Source organism: Narcine bancroftii (genome assembly GCF_036971445.1).
Source record: "Narcine bancroftii isolate sNarBan1 chromosome 1 unlocalized genomic scaffold, sNarBan1.hap1 SUPER_1_unloc_1, whole genome shotgun sequence".
NCBI classification, from domain to species: Eukaryota; Metazoa; Chordata; class Chondrichthyes; order Torpediniformes; family Narcinidae; genus Narcine; species Narcine bancroftii.
In genome coordinates, this window is record NW_027211795.1 from 1,456,982 (window position 1) to 1,478,116 (window position 21,135).

The following is a 21,135-nucleotide window of genomic DNA, read 5'->3' on the forward strand; positions in this document are numbered from 1 at the left end:
TATCTGATTCCCAGCCTCTGATTCCCCATCTCTGATTCCCGGACTCTGAATCCCCACCGCTGATTCCCGGCCTCTCATTCCCGGCCTTTGATTCCCGCTTCTGATTCCCCGCCTCTGATTCCCCGCCTCTGATTCCCTGCCACTAATTCCCCGCCTCTGATTCCCCTATCTGATTCCCTGCCTCTGATGCCCCATATCTGATTCCCAGCCTCTGATTCCCCAACTTTGATTCCCCGCCTCTGATTCCTCAGCTCTGATTCCCCACCTCTGATTCCCCGTGTCTAATTCCCTGCCTCTGATTCCCCGCCTCTGATTCCCCATCTTGGATTCACCACCACTGATTCCCTTCGTCTGATTCCTTGCATGTGATTCCCCGCCTCTGATTCACCATCTCTGATTCACTGCCTCTGATTCCCCTTCTCTGATTCCCCATGTCTGATTCCCAAATTCTGATTCCCGCCTCTGATGCCCAACCTCTGATTCCCCTCCTCTGATTGCCCATATCTGATTCCCCGCCTCTTATTCCCCATATCTTATTCCCAAACTCAGATTCCCCGCCTCTGATTCCCTAGCTCTGATTCCCCACATCTGATTCTCTGCCTCTGATTCCCCACCTCTGATTCCCCGCCTCTGATTCCCCGTGTCTGATTCCCTGCCTCTGATTCCCCGCCTCTGATTCCACATCTCTGATTCACCGCCTCTGATTCCCCACCTCTGATTCCCCATATCTGATAAGCCATCTCTGTTTCCCCGCCTCTGATTCCCCACCTCTGATTACCCATATCTGATTCCCCGCCTCTGATTCCCCATCTCTGATTCCCGGACTCAGATTCCCCACCTCTGATTCCCCGCCTCTGATTCCCTGCCTCTGATTCCTCATCTCTGATTTCCCATATCTGATTCCCCAGCTCTGATTCCCAACATCTGATTCCCTGCCTCTGATTCCCAACCTCTGATTCCCAATATCTGATTCCCTGCCTCTGTTTCCCCACTTCTGATTCCCCGCCTCTGTTTCCCCATATCTGATTCCCCACCTCTGATTCCCCAACTCTGATTCCCCGCCTCTGATTCCCCAGCTCTGATTCCCCGCCTCTGATTCCCCGTGTCTGATTCCTTGCCTCTGATTCCCCGCCTCTGATTCCCCATCTCTGATTCACCACCACTGATTCCCTGCGTCTGATTCCCTGCCTGTGATTCCCCGCCTCTGATTCAACATCTCTGATTCACTGCCTCTGATTGCCCTTCTCTGATTCCCTATGTCTGATTCCCCAATTCTGATTCCCGCCTCTGATTCCCCACTACTGATTCCCGGCCTCTGATTCCCGGCCTCTGATTCCCCGCCTCTGATTCCCCACCTCTGATTCCCAATATCTGATTCCCCGCCTCTGTTTCCCCGCCTCTGATTCCCCACCTCTGTTTCCCTATATCTGATTCCCCACCTCTGATTCCCCAACTCTGATTCCCCGCCTCTGATTCCCCAGCTCTGATTCCCCGCCTCTGATTCCACGTGTCTGATGCCCTGCCTCTGATTCCCCGCCTCTGATTTCCCATCTCTGATTCACTGCCTCTGATTCCCCACCTCTGATTCCCCATATCTGATTAGCCACCTCTGTTTCCCCGCCTCTGATTCCCAGCCTCTGATTCCCCATATCTGATTCCCCAATTCTGATTCCCGCCTCTGATGCCCCACCTCTGATTCCCCTCCTCTGATTGCCCATATCTGATTCCCCGCCTCTGATTCCCCATATCTTATTCCCCGACTCTGATTCCCAAACTCAGATTCCCCGCCTCTGATTCCCCAGCTCTGATTCCCCACATCTGATTCCCTTCCTCTGATTCCCCACCTCTGATTCCCAATATCTGATTCCCTGCCTCTGTTTCCCCACCTCTGATTCCCCGCCTCTGTTTCCCCATATCTGATTCCCCACCTCTGATTCCCCAACTCTGATTCCCCGCCTCTGAATCCCCAGCTTTGATTCCCCGCCTCTGATTCCCCGTGTCTGATTCCCTGCCTCTGATTCCCCGCCTCTGATTCCCCATCTCTGATTCACCGCCTCTGATTCACCACCTCACATTCCCCATATCTGATAAGCCATCTCTGTTACCCCGCCTCTGATTACCCGCCTCTGATTCCCCATATCTGATTCCCCGCCTCTGATTCCCCATCTCTGATTCCCGGACTCAGATTCCCCACCTCTGATTCCCAGCCTCTGATTCCCGGAATATGATTCCCCGCTTCTGATTCCCCGCCTCTGATTCCCTGCCTCTGATTCCCCATCTCTGATTCCCCACATCAGATTCCCTGCCTCTGATTCCCCGCCTCTGATTCCCCATATCTGATTCCCTGCCAATGATTCCCCATCTCTGATTCCCGCCCTCCGATTCCCCACCTCTGGTTCCCCATATCTGATACCCCTCCTCTCTTTCCCCGCCTCTGATTCCCCGCCTCTGATTCTCCATATCTGATAACCCGCCTCTGATTCCCCAACTCTGATTCCCCGCCTCTGATTCCTCAGCTCTGATTCCCCGCCTCTGATTCCCCGCGTCTGATTCCCTGCTTCTGATTCCCTGCCTCTGATTCCCCATCTGTGATTAACCACCTCTGATTCTCCACGTCTGATTCCGCGCCTCTGATTCCCCATCTCTGATTCCCCATCTCTGATTCCCAAATTCTGATTCCCCGCCTCTGATTCCCCACCTCTGATTCCCCATCTCTGATTCCCAAATTCTGATTCCCTGCCTCTGATTCCCCACCTCTGATTCCCAATATCTGATTCCCCGCCTCTGTTTCCCCGCCTCTGATTCCCCGCCTCTGTTTCCCCATATCTGATTCCCCACCTCTGATTCCCCAACTCTGATTCCCCGCCTCTGATTCCCCAGCTCTGATTCCCCGCCTCTGATTCCACGTTTCTGATGCCCTGCCTCTGATTCCCCGTCTCTGATTTCCCATCTCTGATTCACTGCCTCTGATTCCCCACCTCTGATTCCCCATATCTGATTAGTCACCTCTGTTTCCCCGCCTCTGATTCCCAGCCTCTGATTCCCCATATCTGATTCCCAGCCTCTGATTCCCCATCTCTGATTCCCGGACTCTGAATCCCCACCGCTGATTCCCGGCCTCTCATTCCCGGCCTTTGATTCCCGCTTCTGATTCCCCGCCTCTGATTCCCTGCCTCTGATTCCCCATGTCTGATTCCCCACATCTGATTCCCTGCCTCTGATATCCCGCCTCTGATTCCCCGCCTCTGATTCCCTGCCACTAATTCCCCGCCTCTGATTCCCCTATCTGATTCCCTGCCTCTGATGCCCCATATCTGATTCCCAGCCTCTGATTCCCCAACTCTGATTCCCCGCCTCTGATTCCTCAGCTCTGATTCCCCACCTCTGATTCCCCGTGTCTAATTCCCTGCCTCTGATTCCCCGCCTCTGATTCCCCATCTTGGATTCACCACCACTGATTCCCTTCGTCTGATTCCCTGCCTGTGATTCCCCGCCTCTGATTCACCATCTCTGATTCACTGCCTCTGATTCCCCTTCTCTGATTCCCCATGTCTGATTCCCAAATTCTGATTCCCGCCTCTGATGCCCAACCTCTGATTCCCCTCCTCTGATTGCCCATATCTGATTCCCCGCCTCTGATTCCCCATATCTTATTCCCAAACTCAGATTCCCCGCCTCTGATTCCCTAGCTCTGATTCCCCACATCTGATTCTCTGCCTCTGATTCCCCACCTCTGATTCCCCGCCTCTGATTCCCCGTGTCTGATTCCCTGCCTCTGATTCCCCGCCTCTGATTCCACATCTCTGATTCACCGCCTCAGATTCCCCACCTCTGATTCCCCATATCTGATAAGCCATCTCTGTTTCCCCGCCTCTGATTCCCCACCTCTGATTACCCATATCTGATTCCCCGCCTCTGATTCCCCATCTCTGATTCCCGGACTCAGATTCCCCACCTCTGATTCCCCGCCTCTGATTCCCTGCCTCTGATTCCTCATCTCTGATTTCCCATATCTGATTCCCCAGCTCTGATTCCCAACATCTGATTCCTGGCCTCTGATTCCCAACCTCTGATTCCCAATATCTGATTCCCTGCCTCTGTTTCCCCACTTCTGATTCCCCGCCTCTGTTTCCCCATATCTGATTCCCCACCTCTGATTCCCCAACTCTGATTCCCCGCCTCTGATTCCCCAGCTCTGATTCCCCGCCTCTGATTCCCCGTGTCTGATTCCTTGCCTCTGATTCCCCGCCTCTGATTCCCCATCTCTGATTCACCACCACTGATTCCCTGCGTCTGATTCCCTGCCTGTGATTCCCCGCCTCTGATTCAACATCTCTGATTCACTGCCTCTGATTGCCCTTCTCTGATTCCCCATGTCTGATTCCCCAATTCTGATTCCCGCCTCTGATTCCCCACTACTGATTCCCGGCCTCTGATTCCCGGCCTCTGATTCCCCGCCTCTGATTCCCCACCTCTGATTCCCAATATCTGATTCCCCGCCTCTGTTTCCCCGCCTCTGATTCCCCGCCTCTGTTTCCCTATATCTGATTCCCCACCTCTGATTCCCCAACTCTGATTCCCCGCCTCTGATTCCCCAGCTCTGATTCCCCGCCTCTGATTCCACGTGTCTGATGCCCTGCCTCTGATTCCCCGCCTCTGATTTCCCATCTCTGATTCACTGCCTCTGATTCCCCACCTCTGATTCCCCATATCTGATTAGCCACCTCTGTTTCCCCGCCTCTGATTCCCAGCCTCTGATTCCCCATATCTGATTCCCAGCCTCTGATTCCCCATCTCTGATTCCCTGCCTCTGATTCCCCATGTCTGATTCCCCACATCTGATTCCCTGCCTCTGATATCCCACCTCTGATTCCCCGCCTCTGATTCCCTGCCACTAATTCCCCGCCTCTGATTACCCTATCTGATTCCCTGCCTCTGATGCCCCATATCTGATTCCCTGCCTCTGATTCCCCAACTCTGATTCCCCGCCTCTGATTCCTCAGCTCTGATTCCCCACCTCTGATTCCCCGTGTCTAATTCCCTGCCTCTGATTCCCCGCCTCTGATTCCCCATCTTGGATTCACCACCACTGATTCCCTGCGTCTGATTCCCTGCCTGTGATTCCCCGCCTCTGATTCACCATCTCTGATTCACTGCCGTTGATTCCCCTTCTCTGATTCCCCATGTCTGATTCCCCAATTCTGATTCCCGCCTCTGATGCCCAACCTCTGATTCCCCTCCTCTGATTGCCCATATCTGATTCCCCGCCTCTGATTCCCCATATCTTATTCTCCGCCTCTGATTCCCAAACTCAGATTCCCCGCCTCTGATTACCCAGCTCTGATTCCCCACATCTGATTCTCTGCCTCTGATTCCCCACCTCTGATTCCCCGCCTCTGTTTCCCCATATCTGATTACCCACCTCTGATTCCCCAACTCTGATTCCCCGCCTCTGATTCCCCAGCTCTGATTCCCCGCCTCTGATTCCCCGTGTCTGATTCCCTGCCTCTGATTCCCCGCCTCTGATTCCACATCTCTGATTCACCGCCTCTGATTCCCCACCTCTGATTCCCCATATCTGATAAGCCATCTCTGTTTCCCCGCCTCTGATTCCCCACCTCTGATTCCCCATATCTGATTCCCCGCCTCTGATTCCCCATCTCTGATTCCCGGACTCAGATTCCCCACCTCTGATTCCCCGCCTCTGATTCCCTGCCTCTGATTCCCCATCTCTGATTTCCCATATCTGATTCCACAGCTCTGATTCCCAACATCTGATTCCCTGCCTCTGATTCCCCACCTCTGATTCCCAATATCTGATTCCCTGCCTCTGTTTCCCCACTTCTGATTCCCCGCCTCTGTTTCCCCATATCTGATTCCCCACCTCTGATTTCCCAACTCTGATTCCCCGCCTCTGATTCCCCAGCTCTGATTCCCCGCCTCTGATTCCCCGTGTCTGATTCCTTGCCTCTGATTCCCCGCCTCTGATTCCCCATCTCTGATTCACCACCACTGATTCCCTGCGTCTGATTCCCTGCCTGTGATTCCCCGCCTCTGATTCACCATCTCTGATTCACTGCCTCTGATTCCCCTTCTCTGATTCCCCATGTCTGATTCCCCAATTCTGATTCCCGCCTCTGATTCCCCACTACTGATTCCCGGCCTCTGATTCCCGGCCTCTGATTCCCCACCTCTGATTCACCATCTCTGATTCCCCGCCTCTGATTCCCCGACTCTGATTCCCGCCTCTGATTCCCCAGCTGTGATTCCCCGCCTCTGATTCCCCGCGTCTGATTCCCCGCCTCTGAATCCCCGCCTCTGATTCCCCATCTCTGATTCACCACCGCTAATTCCCGGCCTCTGATTCCCCACTACTGATTCCAGGCCTCTGATTCCCGGCCTCTGATTCCCCGCCTATGATTCCCCATCTCTGATTCCCCGCCTCTGATTCCCCGACTCTGATTCCCTGCCTCTGATTCCCCAGCTCTGATTCCCCACCTCTGATTACCCGCGTCTGATTCCCTGACTCTAATTCCCGGCCTCTGATTCCCCATCACTGATTCACCGCCTCTGATTCCCCACCTCTGATTCCCCATATCTGATTCCCCGCCTCAGTTTCCCCAACTCTGATTCCCCGCCTCTGATTCCCCAGTTATGATTCCCCACCTCTGATTCCGCGCGTCTGATTCCCTGCTTCTGATTCCCTGCCTCTGATTCCCCATCTGTGATTAACCACCTCTGATTCTCCGCGTCTGATTCCCCGCCTCAGTTTCCCCGCCTCTGATTCCCCATATCTGATTCACCGCCTCTGATTCACCACCTCAGATTCCCCATATCTGATAAGCCATCTCTGTTACCCCTCCTCTGATTCCCCATATCTGATTCCCCGCCTCTGATTCCCCATCTCTGATTCCCAGCCTCTGATTCCCGGAATATGATTCCCCGCTTCTGATTCCCCGCCTCTGATTCCCTGCCTCTGATTCCCCATCTCTGATTCCCCACATCTGATTCCCTGCTTCTGATTCCCCGCCTCTGATTCCCCATATCTGATTCCCTGCCTCTGATTCCCCAACTCTAATTCCCCGCCTCTGATTCCTCAGCTCTGATTCCCCGCCTCTGAATCCCCGAGTCTGATTACCTGCTTCTGATTCCCTGCCTCTGATTCCCCATCTGTGATTAACCACCTCTGATTCTCCACGTCTGAGTCCGCGCCTCTGATTCCCCATATCTTATTCCCCGACTCTGATTCCCAAACTCAGATTCCCCGCCTCTGATTCCCCAGCTCTGATTCCCCACATCTGATTCCCTGCCTCTGATTCCCCACCTCTGATTCCCAATATCTGATTCCCTGCCTCTGTTTCCCCACCTCTGATTCCCCGCCTCTGTTTCCCCATATCTGATTCCCCACAGCTGATTCCCCAACTCTGATTCCCCGCCTCTGATTCCCCAGCTCTGATTCCCCGCCTCTGATTCCCCGTGTCTGAGTCCGCACCTCTGATTCCCCATATCTTATTCCCCGACTCTGATTCCCAAACTCAGATTCCCCGTCTCTGATTCCCCACCTCTGATTCCCAATATCTGATTCCCTGCCTCTGTTTCCCCAACTCTGATTCCCCGCCTCTGAATCCCCAGCTTTGATTCCCCGCCTCTGATTCCCCGTGTCTGATTCCCTGCCTCTGATTCCCCGCCTCTGATTCCCCATCTCTGATTCACCGCCTCTGATTCACCACCTCAGATTCCCCATATCTGATAAGCCTCTCTGTTACCCCGCCTCTGATTCCCCGCTTCTGATTCCCCATATCGGATTCCCCGCCTCTGATTCCCCATCTCTGATTCCCGGACTCAGATTCCCCACCTCTGATTCCCAGCATCTGATTCCCGGAATATGATTCCCCGCTTCTGATTCCCCGCCTCTGATTCCCTGCCTCTGATTCCCCATCTCTGATTCCCCACATCTGATTCCCTGCCTCTGATTCCCCGCCTCTGATTCCCCATATCTGATTCCCTGCCTCTGATTCCCCATCTCTGATTCCCGCCCTCCGATTCCCCACCTCTGGTTCCCCATATCTGATACCCCTCCTCTCTTTCCCCGCCTCTGATTCCCCGCCTCTGATTCTCCATATCTGATACCCCGACTCTGATACCCCAACTCTGATTCCCCGCCTCTGATTCCTCTGCTCTGATTCCCCGCCTCTGATTCCCCGCGTCTGATTCCCTGCTTCTGATTCCCTGCCTCTGATTCCCCATCTGTGATTAACCACCTCTGATTCTCCACGTCTGATTCCGCGCCTCTGATTCCCCATCTCTGATTCCCCATCTCTGATTCACAAATTCTGATTCCCCGCCTCAGATTCCCCAGCTCTGATTCCCCATCTCTGATTCCCAAATTCTGATTCCCTGCCTCTGATTCCCCACCTCTGATTCCCAATATCTGATTCCCCGCCTCTGTTTCCCCGCCTCTGATTCCCCGCCTCTGTTTCCCCATATCTGATTCCCCACCTCTGATTCCCCAACTCTGATTCCCCGCCTCTGATTCCCCAGCTCTGATTCCCCGACTCTGATTCCACGTTTCTGATGCCCTGCCTCTGATTCCCCGCCTCTGATTTCCCATCTCTGATTCACTGCCTCTGATTCCCCACCTCTGATTCCCCATATCTGATTAGCCACCTCTGTTTCCCCGCCTCTGATTCCCAGCCTCTGATTCCCCATATCTGATTCCCAGCCTCTGATTCCCCACCTCTGATTCCCGGCCTCTCATTCCCGGCCTTTGATTCCCGCTTCTGATTCCCCGCCTCTGATTCCCTGCCTCTGATTCCCCATGTCTGATTCCCCACATCTGATTCCCTGCCTCTGATATCCCGCCTCTGATTCCCCGCCTCTGATTCCCTGCCACTAATTCCCCGCCTCTGATTCCCCTATCTGATTCCCTGCCTCTGATGCCCCATATCCGATTCCCAGCCTCTGATTCCCCAACTCTGATTCCCCGCCTCTGATTCCTCAGCTCTGATTCCCCACCTCTGATTCCCCGTGTCTAATTCCCTGCCTCTGATTCCCCGCCTCTGATTCCCCATCTTGGATTCACCACCACTGATTCCCTGCGTCTGATTCCCTGCCTGTGATTCCCCGCCTCTGATTCACCATCTCTGATTCACTGCCTCTGATTCCCCTTCTCTGATTCCCCATGTCTGATTCCCCAATTCTGATTCCCGCCTCTGATGCCCCACCTCTGATTCCCCGCTTCTGATTCCCCATATCTTATTCCCCGACTCTGATTCCCAAACTCAGATTCCCCGCCTCTGATTCCCCAGCTCTTATTCCCCACATCTGATTCCCTGCCTCTGATTCCCCACCTCTGATTCCCAATATCTGATTCCCTGCCTCTGTTTCCCCACCTCTGATTCCCCGCCTCTGTTTCCCCATATCTGATTCCCCACCTCTGATTCCCCAACTCTGATTCCCCGCCTCTGAATCCCCAGCTTTGATTCCCCGCCTCTGATTCCCCGTGTCTGATTCCCTGCCTCTGATTCCCCGCCTCTGATTCCCCATCTCTGATTCACCGCCTCTGATTCACCACCTCACATTCCCCATATCTGATAAGCCATCTCTGTTACCCCGCCTCTGATTCCCCGCCTCTGATTCCCCATATCTGATTCCCCGCCTCTGATTCCCCATCTCTGATTCCCGGACTCAGATTCCCCACCTCTGATTCCCAGCCTCTGATTCCCGGAATATGATTCCCCGCTTCTGATTCCCAGCCTCTGATTCCCTGCCTCTGATTCCCCATCTCTGATTCCCCACATCAGATTCCCTGCCTCTGATTCCCCGCTTCTGATTCCCCATATCTGATTCCCTGCCTTTGATTCCCCATCTCTGATTCCCGCCCTCCGATTCCCTACCTCTGGTTCCCCATATCTGATACCCCTCCTCTCTTTCCCCGCCTCTGATTCCCCGCCTCTGATTCTCCATATCTGATAACCCGCCTCTGATTCCCCAACTCTGATTCCCCGCCTCTGATTCCTCAGCTCTGATTCCCCGCCTCTGATTCCCCGCGTCTGATTCCCTGCTTCTGATTCCCTGCCTCTGATTCCCCATCTGTGATTAACCACCTCTGATTCTCCACGTCTGATTCCGGGCCTCTGATTCCCCATCTCTGATTCCCCATCTCTGATTCCCAAATTCTGATTCCCCGCCTCTGATTCCCCACCTCTGATTCCCCGCCTCTGTTTCCCCATATCTGATTCCCCACCTCTGATTCCCCAACTCTGAATCCCCGCCTCTGATTCCCCAGCTCTGATTCCCCGCCTCTGATTCCTCGTTTCTGATGCCCTGCCTCTGATTCCCCGCCTCTGATTTCCCATCTCTGATTCACTGCCTCTGATTCCCCACCTCTGATTCCCCATATCTGATTAGCCACCTCTGTTTCCCCGCCTCTGATTCCCAGCCTCTGATTCCCCATATCTGATTCCCAGCCTCTGATTCCCCATCTCTGATTCCCGGACTCTGAATCCCCACCTCTGATTCCCGGCCTCTCATTCCCGGCCTTTGATTCCCGCTTCTGATTCCCCGCCTCTGATTCCCTGCCTCTGATTCCCCATGTCTGATTCCCCACATCTGATTCCCTGCCTCTGATATCCCGCCTCTGATTCCCCGCCTCTGATTCCCTGCCACTAATTCCCCGCCTCTGATTCCCCTATCTGATTCCCTGCCTCTGATGCCCCATATCTGATTCCCAGCCTCTGATTCCCCAACTCTGATTCCCCGCCTCTGATTCCTCAGCTCTGATTCCCCACCTCTGATTCCCCGTGTCTAATTCCCTGCCTCTGATTCCCCGCCTCTGATTCCCCATCTTGGATTCACCACCACTGATTCCCTGCGTCTGATTCCCTGCCTGTGATTCCCCGCCTCTGATTCACCATCTCTGATTCACTGCCACTGATTCCCCTTCTCTGATTCCCCATGTCTGATTCCCCAATTCTGATTCCCACCTCTGATGCCCAACCTTTGATTCCCCTCCTCTGATTGCCCATATCTGATTCCCCGCCTCTGATTCCCCATATCTTATTCTCCGCCTCTGATTCCCAAACTCAGATTCCCCGCCTCTGATTCCCCAGCTCTGATTCCCCACATCTGATTCTCTGCCTCTGATTCCCCAATTCTGATTCCCGCCTCTGATGCCCAACCTCTGATTCCCCTCCTCTGATTGCCCATATCTGATTCCCCGCCTCTGATTCCCCATATCTTATTCTCCGCCTCTGATTCCCAAACTCAGATTCCCCGCCTCTGATTCCCCAGCTCTGATTCCCCACATCTGATTCTCTGCCTCTGATTCCCCACCTCTGATTCCCCGCCTCTGATTCCTCAGCTCTGATTCCCCGCCTCTGATTCCCCGCGTCTGATTCCCTGCTTCTGATTCCCCACCTCTGATTCCCCAACTCTGATTCCCCGCCTCTGAATCCCCAGCTTTGATTCCCCGCCTCTGATTCCCCGTGTCTGATTCCCTGCCTCTGATTCCCCGCCTCTGATTCCCCATCTCTGATTCACCGCCTCTGATTCACCACCTCAGATTCCCCATATCTGATAAGCCTCTCTGTTACCCCGCCTCTGATTCCCCGCTTCTGATTCCCCATATCTGATTCCCCGCCTCTGATTCCCCATCTCTGATTCCCGGACTCAGATTCCCCACCTCTGATTCCCAGCATCTGATTCCCGGAATATGATTCCCCGCTTCTGATTCCCCGCCTCTGATTCCCTGCCTCTGATTCACCATCTCTGATTCCCCACATCTGATTCTCTGCCTCTGATTCCCCGCCTCTGATTCCCCATATCTGATTCCCTGCCTCTGATTCCCCATCTCTGATTCCCGCTCTCCGATTCCCCACCTCTGGTTCCCCATATCTGATACCCCTCCTCTCTTTCCCCGCCTCTGATTCTCCATATCTGATACCCCGACTCTGATACCCCAACTCTGATTCCCCGCCTCTGATTCCTCAGCTCTGATTCCCCGCCTCTGATTCCCCGCGTCTGATTCCCTGCTTCTGATTCCCTGCCTCTGATTCCCCATCTATGATTAACCACCTCTGATTCTCCACGTCTGATTCCGCGCCTCTGATTCCCCATCTCTGATTCCCCATCTCTGATTCACAAATTCTGATTCCCCGCCTCAGATTCCCCAGCTCTGATTCCCCATCTCTGATTCCCAAATTCTGATTCCCTGCCTCTGATTCCCCACCTCTGATTCCCAATATCTGATTCCCCGCCTCTGTTTCCCCGCCTCTGATTCCCCGCCTCTGTTTCCCCATATCTGATTCCCCACCTCTGATTCCCCAACTCTGATTCCCCGCCTCTGATTCCCCAGCTCTGATTCCCCGACTCTGATTCCACGTTTCTGATGCCCTGCCTCTGATTCCCCGCCTCTGATTTCCCATCTCTGATTCACTGCCTCTGATTCCCCACCTCTGATTCCCCATATCTGATTAGCCACCTCTGTTTCCCCGCCTCTGATTCCCAGCCTCTAATTCCCCATATCTGATTCCCAGCCTCTGATTCCACATCTCTGATTCCCGGACTCTGAATCCCCACCTCTGATTCCCGGCCTCTCATTCCCGGCCTTTGATTCCCGCTTCTGATTCCCCGCCTCTGATTCCCTGCCTCTGATTCCCCATGTCTGATTCCCCACATCTGATTCCCTGCCTCTGATATCCCGCCTCTGATTCCCCGCCTCTGATTCCCTGCCACTAATTCCCCGCCTCTGATTCCCCTATCTGATTCCCTGCCCCTGATGCCCCATATCTGATTCCCAGCCTCTGATTCCCCAACTCTGATTCCCCGCCTCTGATTCCTCAGCTCTGATTCCCCACCTCTGATTCCCCGTGTCTAATTCCCTGCCTCTGATTCCCCGCCTCTGATTCCCCATCTTGGATTCACCACCACTGATTCCCTGCGTCTGATTCCCTGCCTGTGATTCCCCGCCTCTGATTCACCATCTCTGATTCACTGCCTCTGATTCCCCTTCTCTGATTCCCCATGTCTGATTCCCCAATTCTGATTCCCGCCTCTGATGCCCCACCTCTGATTCCCCATATCTTATTCCCCGACTCTGATTCCCAAACTCAGATTCCCCGCCTCTGATTCCCCAGCTCTGATTCCCCACATCTGATTCCCTGCCTCTGATTCCCCACCTCTGATTCCCAATATCTGATTCCCTGCCTCTGTTTCCCCACCTCTGATTCCCCGCCTCTGATTCCTCAGCTCTGATTCCCCGCCTCTGATTCCCTGCCTCTGATTCCCCATCTGTGATTAACCACCTCTGATTCTCCACGTCTGATTCCGGGCCTCTGATTCCCCATCTCTGATTCCCCATCTCTGATTCCCAAATTCTGATTCCCCGCCTCTGATTCCCCACCTCTGATTCCCCGCCTCTGTTTCCCCATATCTGATTCCCCACCTCTGATTCCCCATATCTGATTCCCCACCTCTGATTCCCCAACTCTGATTCCCCGCCTCTGATTCCCCAGCTCTGATTCCCCGCCTCTGATTCCACGTTTCTGATGCCCTGCCTCTGATTCCCCGCCTCTGATTTCCCATCTCTGATTCACTGCCTCTGATTCCCCACCTCTGATTCCCCATATCTGATTAGCCACCTCTGTTTCCCCGCCTCTGATTCCCAGCCTCTGATTCCCCATATCTGATTCCCAGCCTCTGATTCCCCATCTCTGATTCCCGGACTCTGAATCCCCACCTCTGATTCCCGGCCTCTCATTCCCGGCCTTTGATTCCCGCTTCTGATTCCCCGCCTCTGATTCCCTGCCTCTGATTCCCCATGTCTGATTCCCCACATCTGATTCCCTGCCTCTGATATCCCGCCTCTGATTCCCCGCCTCTGATTCCCTGCCACTAATTCCCCGCCTCTGATTCCCCTATCTGATTCCCTGCCTCTGATGCCCCATATCTGATTCCCAGCCTCTGATTCCCCAACTCTGATTCCCCGCCTCTGATTCCTCAGCTCTGATTCCCCACCTCTGATTCCCCGTGTCTAATTCCCTGCCTCTGATTCCCCGCCTCTGATTCCCCATCTTGGATTCACCACCACTGATTCCCTGCGTCTGATTCCCTGCCTGTGATTCCCCGCCTCTGATTCACCATCTCTGATTCACTGCCTCTGATTCCCCTTCTCTGATTCCCCATGTCTGATTCCCCAATTCTGATTCCCGCCTCTGATGCCCAACCTCTGATTCCCCTCCTCTGATTGCCCATATCTGATTCCCCGCCTCTGATTCCCCATATCTTATTCTCCGCCTCTGATTCCCAAACTGAGATTCCCCGCCTCTGATTCCCTAGCTCTGATTCCCCACACCTGATTCTCTGCCTCTGATTCCCCACCTCTGATTCCCCGCCTCTGTTTCCCCATATCTGATTACCCACCTCTGATTCCCCAACTCTGATTCCCCGCCTCTTATTCCCCAGCTCTGATTCCCCGCCTCTGATTCCCTGTGTCTGATTCCCTGCCTCTGATTCCCCGCCTCTGATTCCACATCTCTGATTCACCGCCTCTGATTCCCCACCTCTGATTCCCCATATCTGATAAGCCATCTCTGTTTCCCCGCCTCTGATTCCCCACCTCTGATTCCCCATATCTGATTCCCCGCCTCTGATTCCCCATCTCTGATTCCCGGACTCAGATTCCCCACCTCTGATTCCCCGCCTCTGATTCCCTGCCTCTGATTCCTCATCTCTGATTTCCCATATCTGATTCCCCAGCTCTGATTCCCAACATCTGATTCCCTACCTCTGATTCCCCACCTCTGATTCCCAATATCTTATTCCCTGCCTCTGTTTCCCCACTCTGATTCCCCGCCTCTGTTTCCCCATATCTGATTCCCCACCTCTGATTCCCCAACTCTGATTCCCCGCCTCTGATTCCCCAGCTCTGATTCCCCGCCTCTGATTCCCCGTGTCTGATTCCTTGCCTCTGATTCCCCGCCTCTGATTCCCCATCTCTGATTCACCACCACTGATTCCCTGCGTCTGATTCCCTGCCTGTGATTCCCCGCCTCTGATTCACCATCTCTGATTCACTGCCTCTGATTGCCCTTCTCTGATTCCCCATGTCTGATTCCCCAATTCTGATTCCCGCCTCTGATTCCCCACTACTGATTCCCGGCCTCTGATTCCCGGCCTCTGATTCCCCGCCTCTGATTCCCCACCTCTGATTCCCAATATCTGATTCCCCGCCTCTGTTTCCCCGCCTCTGATTCCCCGCCTCTGTTTCCCTATATCTGATTCCCCACCTCTGATTCCCCAAATCTGATTCCCCGCCTCTGATTCCCCAGCTCTGATTCCCCGCCTCTGATTCCACGTGTCTGATGTCCTGCCTCTGATTCCCCGCCTCTGATTTCCCATCTCTGATTCACTGCCTCTGATTCCCCACCTCTGATTCCCCATATCTGATTAGCCACCTCTGTTTCCCCGCCACTGATTCCCAGCCTCTGATTCCCCATATCTGATTCCCAGCCTCTGATTCCCCATCTCTGATTCCCGGACTCTGAATCCCCACCTCTGATTCCCGGCCTCTCATTCCCGGCCTTTGATTCCCGCTTCTGATTCCCCGCCTCTGATTCCCTGCCTCTGATTCCCCATGTCTGATTCCCCACATCTGATTCCCTGCCTCTGATATCCCGCCTCTGATTCCCCGCCTCTGATTCCCTGCCACTAATTCCCCGCCTCTGATTACCCTTTCTGATTCCCTGCCTCTGATGCCCCATATCTGATTCCCTGCCTCTGATTCCCCAACTCTGATTCCCCGCCTCTGATTCCTCAGCTCTGATTCCCCACCTCTGATTCCCCGTGTCTAATTCCCTGCCTCTGATTCCCCGCCTCTGATTCCCCATCTTGGATTCACCACCACTGATTCCCTGCGTCTGATTCCCTGCCTGTGATTCCCCGCCTCTGATTCACCATCTCTGATTCACTGCCTCTGATTCCCCTTCTCTGATTCCCCATATCTTATTCCCCGACTCTGATTCCCAAACTCAGATTCCCCAATTCTGATTCCCGCCTCTGATGCCCAACCTCTGATTCCCCTCCTCTGATTGCCCATATCTGATTCCCCGCCTCTGATTCCCCATATCTTATTCTCCGCCTCTGATTCCCAAACTCAGATTCCCCGCCTCTGATTCCCCAGCTCTGATTCCCCACATCTGATTCTCTGCCTCTGATTCCCCACCTCTGATTCCCCGCCTCTGTTTCCCCATATCTGACTACCCACCTCTGATTCCCCAACTCTGATTCCCCGCCTCTGATTCCCCAGCTCTGATTCCCCGCCTCTGATTCCCCGTGTCTGATTCCCTGCCTCTGATTCCCCGCCTCTGATTCCACATCTCTGATTCACCGCCTCTGATTCCCCACCTCTGATTCCCCATATCTGATAAGCCATCTCTGTTTCCCCGCCTCTGATTCCCCACCTCTGATTCCCCATATCTGATTCCCCGCCTCTGATTCCCCATCTCTGATTCCCGGACTCAGATTCCCCACCTCTGATACCCCGCCTCTGATTCCCTGCCTCTGATTCCCCATCTCTGATTTCCCATATCTGATTCCCCAGCTCTGATTCCCAACATCTGATTCCCTGCCTCTGATTCCCCACCTCTGATTCCCAATATCTGATTCCCTGCCTCTGTTACCCCACTTCTGATTCCCCGCCTCTGTTTCCCCATATCTGATTCCCCACCTCTGATTCCCCAACTCTGATTCCCCGCCTCTGATTCCCCAGCTCTGATTCCCCGCCTCTGATTCCCCGTGTCTGATTCCTTGCCTCTGATTCCCCGCCTCTGATTCCCCATCTCTGATTCACCACCACTGATTCCCTGCGTCTGATTCCCTGCTTGTGGTTACCCGCCTCTGATTCAACATCTCTGATTCACTGCCTCTGATTCCCCTTCTCTGATTCCCCATGTCTGATTCCCCAATTCTGATTCCCGCCTCTGATTCCCCACTACTGATTCCCGGCCTCTGATTCCCGGCCTCTGATTCCCCACCTCTGATTCCCCATCTCTGATTCCCCGCCTCTGATTCCCCGACTCTGATTCCCCGCCTCTGATTCCCCAGCTCTGATTCCCCGCCTCTGATTCTCCGCGTCTGATTCCCCGCCTCTGAATCCCCGCATCTGATTCCCCATCTCTGATTCACCACCGCTAATTCCCGGCCTCTGATTCCCCACTACTGATTCCCGGCCTCTGATTCCCTGCCTCTGATTCCCCGCCTATGATTCCCCATCTCTGATTCCCCGCCTCTGATTCCCCGACTCTGATTCCCTGCCTCTGATTCCCCAGCTCTGATTCCCCACCTCTGATTACCCGCGTCTGATTCCCTGACTCTAATTCCCGGCCTCTGATTCCCCATCACTGATTCACCGCCTCTGATTCCCCACCTCTGATTCCCCATATCTGATTCCCCGCCTCAGTTTCCCCGCCTCTGATTCCCCGCCTCTGATTCCCCATTACTGATACCCTGCCTCTGATTCCCCAACTCTGATTCCCCGCCTCTGATTCCCCAGTTATGATTCCCCACCTCTGATTCCCCGCCTCTGATTCCCCATTACTGATACCCTGCCTCTGATTCCCCAACTCTGATTCCCCGCCTCTGATTCCCCAGTTATGATTCCCCACTTCTGATTCCCCGCGTCTGATTCCCTGCTTCTGATTCCCTGCCTCTGATTCCCCATCTGTGATTAACCACCTCTGATTCTCCGCGTCTGATTCCCCGCCTCAGTTTCCCCGCCTCTGATTCCCCATATCTGATTCACCGCCTCTGATTCACCACCTCAGATTCCCCATATCTAATAAGCCATCTCTGTTACCCCGCCTCTGATTCCCCATATCTGATTCCCCGCCTCTGATTCCCCATCTCTGATTCCCGGACTCAGATTCCCCACCTCTGATTCCCAGCCTCTGATTCCCGGAATATGATTCCCCGCTTCTGATTCCCCGCCTCTGATTCCCTGCCTCTGATTCCCCATCTCTGATTCCCCACATCTGATTCCCTGCTTCTGATTCCCCGCCTCTGATTCCCCATATCTGATTCCCTGCCTCTGATTCCCCAACTCTAATTCCCCGCCTCTGATTCCTCAGCTCTGATTCCCCGCCTCTGATTCCCCGCGTCTGATTCCCTGCTTCTGATTCCCTGCCTCTGATTCCCCATCTGTGATTAACCACCTCTGATTCTCCACGTCTGATTCCGCGCCTCTGATTCCCCATCTCTGATTCCCCATCTCTGATTCCCAAATTCTGATTCCCCGCCTCTGATTCCCCAGTTCTGATTCCCCATCTCTGATTCTCAAATTCTTATTCCCTGCCTCTGATTCCCCACCTCTGATTCCCCACCTCTGATTCCCAATATCTGATTCCCCGCCTCTGTTTCCCCGCCTCTGATTCCCCGCCTCTGTTTCCCCATATCTGATTCCCCACCTCTGATTCCCCAACTCTGATTCCCCGCCTCTGATTCCCCAGCTCTGATTCCCCGCCTCTGATTCCACGTGTCTGATGCCCTGCCTCTGATTCCCCGCCTCTGATTTCCCATCTCTGATTCACTGCCTCTGATTCCCCAACTCTGATTCCCCATATCTGATTAGCCACCTCTGTTTCCCCGCCTCTGATTCCCAGCCTCTGATTCCCCATATCTGATTCCCAGCCTCTGATTCCCCACCTCTGATTCCCGGACTCTCATTCCCGGCCTTTGATTCCCGCTTCTGATTCCCCGCCTCTGATTCCCTGCCTCTGATTCCCCATGTCTGATTCCCCACATCTGATTCCCTGCCTCTGATATCCCGCCTCTGATTCCCTGCCTCTGATTCCCTGCCACTAATTCCCCGCCTCTGATTCCCCTGTCTGATTCCCTGCCTCTGATGCCCCATACTGATTCCCAGCCTCTGATTCCCCAACTCTGATTCCCCGCCTCTGATTCCTCAGCTCTGATTCCCCACCTCTGATTCCCCGTGTCTAATTCCCTGCCTACGATTCCCCGCCTCTGATTCCCCATCTTGTATTCACCACCACTGATTCCCTGCGTCTGATTCCCTGCCTGTGATTCCCCGCCTCTGATTCACCATATCTGATTCACTGCCTCTGATTCCCCTTCTCTGATTCCCCATGTCTGATTCCCCATTTCTGATTCCCGCCTCTGATGCCCAACCTCTGATTCCCCTCCTCTGATTGCCCATATCTGATTCCCCGCCTCTGATTCCCCATATCTTATTCTCCGCCTCTGATCCCCAAACTCAGATTCCCCGCCTCTGATTCCCCACATCTGATTCTCTGCCTCTGATTCCCCACCTCTGATTCCCCGCCTCTGTTTACCCATATCTGATTACCCACCTCTGATTCCCCAACTCTGATTCCCCGCCTCTGATTCCCCAGCTCTGATTCCCCGCCTCTGATTCCCCGTGTCTGATTCCCTGCCTCTGATTCCCCACCTCTGATTCCCCATATCTGATAAGCCATCTCTGTTTCCCCGCCTCTGATTCCCCACCTCTGATTCCCCATATCTGATTCCCCGCCTCTGATTCCCCATCTCTGATTCCCGGACTCAGATTCCCCACCTCTGATTCCCCGCCTCTGATTCCCTGCCTCTGATTCCCCATCTCTGATTCCCCATATCTGATTCCCCAGCTCTGATTCCCAACATCTGATTCCCTGCCTCTGATTCCCCACCTCTGATTCCCAATATCTGATTCCCTGCCTCTGTTTCCCCACTTCTGATTCCCCGCCTCTGTTTCCCCATATCTGATTCCCCACCTCTGATTCCCCAAGTCTGATTCCCCACCTCTGATTCCCCAGCTCTGATTCCCCGCCTCTGATTCCCCGTGTCTGATTCCTTGCCTCTGATTCCCCGCCTCTGATTCCCCATCTCTGATTCACAACCACTGATTCCCTGCGTCTGATTTCCTGCCTGTGATTCCCCGCCTCTGATTCACCATGTCTGATTCCCCAATTCTGATTCCCGCCTCTGATGCCCCACCTCTGATTCCCCTCCTCTGATTGCCCATATCTGATTCCCCGCCTCTGATTCCCCATATCTTATTCCCCGACTCTGATTCCCAAACTCAGATTCCCCGCCTCTGATTCCCCAGCTCTGATTCCCCACATCTGATTCCCTGCCTCTGATTCCCCACCTCTGATTCCCAATATCTGATTCCCTGCCTCTGTTTCCCCACCTCTGATTCCCCGCCTCTGTTTCCCCATATCTGATTCCCCACCTCTGATTCCCCAACTCTGATTCCCCGCCTCTGAATCCCAAGCTTTGATTCCCCGCCTCTGATTCCCCGTGTCTGATTCCCTGCCTCTGATTCCCCGCCTCTGATTCCCCATCTCTGATTCACCGCCTCTGATTCACCACCTCACATTCCCCATATCTGATAAGCCATCTCTGTTACCCCGCCTCTGATTCCCCGCCTCTGATTCCCCATATCTGATTCCCCGCCTCTGATTCCCCATCTCTGATTCCCGGACTCAGATTCCCCACCTCTGATTCCCAGCCTCTGATTCCCGGAATATGATTCCCCGCTTCTGATTCCCCGCCTCTGATTCCCTGCCTCTGATTCCCCATCTCTGATTCCCCACATCAGATTCCCTGCCTCTGATTCCCCGCCTCTGATTCCCCATATCTGATTCCCTGCCTCTGATTCCCCATCTCTGATTCCCGCCCTCCGATTACCCACCTCTGGTTCCCCATATCTGATACCCCTCCTCTCTTTCCGCGCCTCTGATTCCCCACCTCTGATTCCTCAGCTCTGATTCCCCGCCTCTGATTCCCCGCGTCTGATTCCCTGCTTCTGATTCCCTGCCTCTGATTCCCCATTTGTGATTAACCACCTCTGATTCTCCACGTCTGATTCCGCGCCTCTGATTCCCCATCTCTGATTCCCCATCTCTGATTCCCAAATTCTGATTCCCCGCCTCTGATTCGCCACCTCTGATTCCCAATCTCTGATTCCCAAATTCTGATTCCCTGCCTCTGATTCCCCACCTCTGATTCCCAATATCTGACTCCCCGCCTCTGTTTCCCCGCCTCTGATTCGCCGCCTCTGTTTCCCCATATCTGATTCCCCACCTCTGATTCCCCAACTCTGATTCCCCGCCTCTG